The following is a 2,694-nucleotide window of genomic DNA, read 5'->3' on the forward strand; positions in this document are numbered from 1 at the left end:
GGGAGATGGGGGGAACTGGTATTCTTCTGGTTTTTCTTCTTTGGTATCTTGCTTCATGTTCCTTTCTTTTTATTTTTTGTTTTTTTTTTTTTTTTTTTTTTTTTTATTTTTTTTTTTTTTTTTTTTTTATCTGGGAGGCTTTTCTGTATTTCGTTCCATTGTTCCTTTTTGGAAATTTTTTTTTTTTTTATTTATTTTTTTTTTTTTTTTTTTTTTTTTTTTTTTTTTGATTTTTTTATTCTTTCGACTCTTGATGGCTTTTTTTTGATTACTGTTTTTTTCATGTCTTTTTTTTCTGGTCGCTGTTTTTTGTTATTTCTGTTTTCCAATTATTGTCTCTTTTTTTTGTTCTGTGTTGTATTGGTTCTCTGTGTTATGTTTCCATTTTTGTCTTGTGTTGGAATTTTTTTCTTTTTTTTTTTTTTTTTTTCCTTTTTTTTTTTTGTTTTTATTTTTTTCGTGTTTTCCTTTGGGAGCGAGCTCTCTGAGTACTGTTTATCATTTTTTGTTTCTCTTTTTTTTTTTCTTGGTAGGTCTCTGGTACGGTTCCATTTCTTGTTCTGGGTCTCTAAGGTAATTTTGTTTTTCCATTTCGGTTCCTTTTTTTTTTTTTTTATTTTTTTTTTTTTTTTATTTTTTTTTTTTTTGTTCAATTGTATATTATTCGTCTTTGATCGTTCTTCATGTTTTCATTTTGTTTTTGTTTACTTTTTTTTTTTTTTTTTTTTTTTTTTTTTTGTTTTTTTTTTTTTTTCTTTTTTTTTCTTTTTTCTTTTTTTTTTTTAATTGCTTGGTAAGGTCTCTTTGTTATCGTTCCCATTTTCCTGTCTGGATTTTCAGTCTTCTTGTTTTATTTTCGTCCATGGTTCTCCTTTTTTTTTTTTTTTCGGAATTGGCTACTTGTACGTTTTTCCTTATTTTTTTCCTTTTTGGTGGCCTTCTGTTTTATTTTTGTCCATTGTTCCTTATGATTTTTTCTGTGATCTTTTTCCGTTTTATCGTTTTCTCCCATATTTTTTTTTTTTTTTTTTGCTGGACTGGTTGTATCGTTCCATGTTGTCTCTTTCTGGACGGTTTGTGTGAGCGTATCTTATTTTTTTTTTTTTTTTTTTTGTGAGTCCTTTTTTATTTTTGAGGAATTTTTTTTTTTTTATTTTTTTTTTTTTTTGGCTGTTTGTTTTTATTTTTTTTTTCTGGACGGTTCTTATGTTTTATTTTTTCATTTTGTATGTCCTTTAGATTTTTTGTGATTTAATTTTTTTTTTTTTTGTATGGTTATTTTCGGTTGTGACTTCTGCGTATCGTGTTCTCTGTACGTTTCCATTTCCTTTGTGGACTGCTCTGTAGCGTTCATTTCTTCTGGATGGTCAGTCCTGTATCGTTTTTCCATTTCTTTCTGCCTAGAAAGTAAGTTCAGACCAGATGGATTTTTCTTTTATTTTATTTCTTGAGTTATTTGTTATTTACTTTTTCTTTGTCGAATTTTATGAATTATGTAGTCGTCTTAGTAGTTGAGCTAGATATTCTAGATTTCTTTTTTATTTTCTCTTTTTTAGAGTGTCTTTACTTTTTTCTTTCTGTTAGTATTGTCTTGAAAGATAACTTGTTTGATTATTGGTTCAAACTATGTTCAGCAATTATTGCTTCACGTGATTTCTGATCGGGATACACTCATAAACCAGGGCTGTCCAATTTATCTACTTCGTTCATGGAGGATTATTCATTGTTCTCTGTTTGTTTCAGTTCCAACCTTTCTTTTATTTTAGCAAGAATATTTTTTTTTTCTGATTTCTATCTTTATTATGGTCTAGTTTGAGTCTAGTTTTTTTTTTCTAAATTTTTAGTTTAGTTTTTACTTTTTTTAGTATTTAGTTATTTGAATTATTTTTTTTTATTTGTGGTTTGGATCTGAAATCCACAAGGTATGGTATGATTTCCAGGATAGAGGGATTGGGTACTTGAATCTTCTCCTACAGGTATGGTAGATTTCTCTCATGGAAGATTGGTATGGACTGATAAACCCGCTATTGATTGGTTTAGATTATCTTCAGGAAGTTAGGGCTTTGGACTGAAACCTTTCGCATGGAACGGTTAGTTTTCTTCAAGGTTAGTTAGGTTTTGGCTGTAAACTTTATTGCTATCTTTTGTGGAATCGTATTATGTATCTCCAGTGTATTTTAGGGTTGGATTGAAATACCTTAATCGCAGGAAAAGGGTTAGTGTTCCAGGAAGGGAGGGTTGGATTGAAACACTACAGGACGGTAGATTTCAGGAAGAGGGTTGGATTGAAACACACGAGGCAGTAGATCTCCAGGAAGAGGGTTGGACTGAAAACTACAGGTAGTATTTTCCAGGAGATGGTTGGAGAAAATCCTTTTTTTGTATACTAGGACGTAGTAATCTCCAGGGAAAGGGTTGGACTGATAAACTTCCACAGGGATTGTAGAGTTCTCCTAGAGAGATCAGAGTGGGTGTTTGTGATTTTTTCTGAAAACTTTCTATAGGTTCGGTAGTTCTCGCTCTTTTATAAGCTGTGGAATCTTCTATTGTTGGGGTTTTATTGTATTCTCTCTCCTTTATAAATGCGAATCTTTTTCATGGTTTGGTTTTCATTTTCATTCTCTCCTTTTATAAGCTGGATATCTTTTCTGGCTTTGTTTTTCCATTTGTATTTCTCCTTTTTTATATAGCTGG

The sequence above is a fragment of the Salvelinus sp. IW2-2015 genome, unplaced genomic scaffold (assembly GCF_002910315.2).
Source record: "Salvelinus sp. IW2-2015 unplaced genomic scaffold, ASM291031v2 Un_scaffold4079, whole genome shotgun sequence".
Taxonomy (NCBI): domain Eukaryota; kingdom Metazoa; phylum Chordata; class Actinopteri; order Salmoniformes; family Salmonidae; genus Salvelinus; species Salvelinus sp. IW2-2015.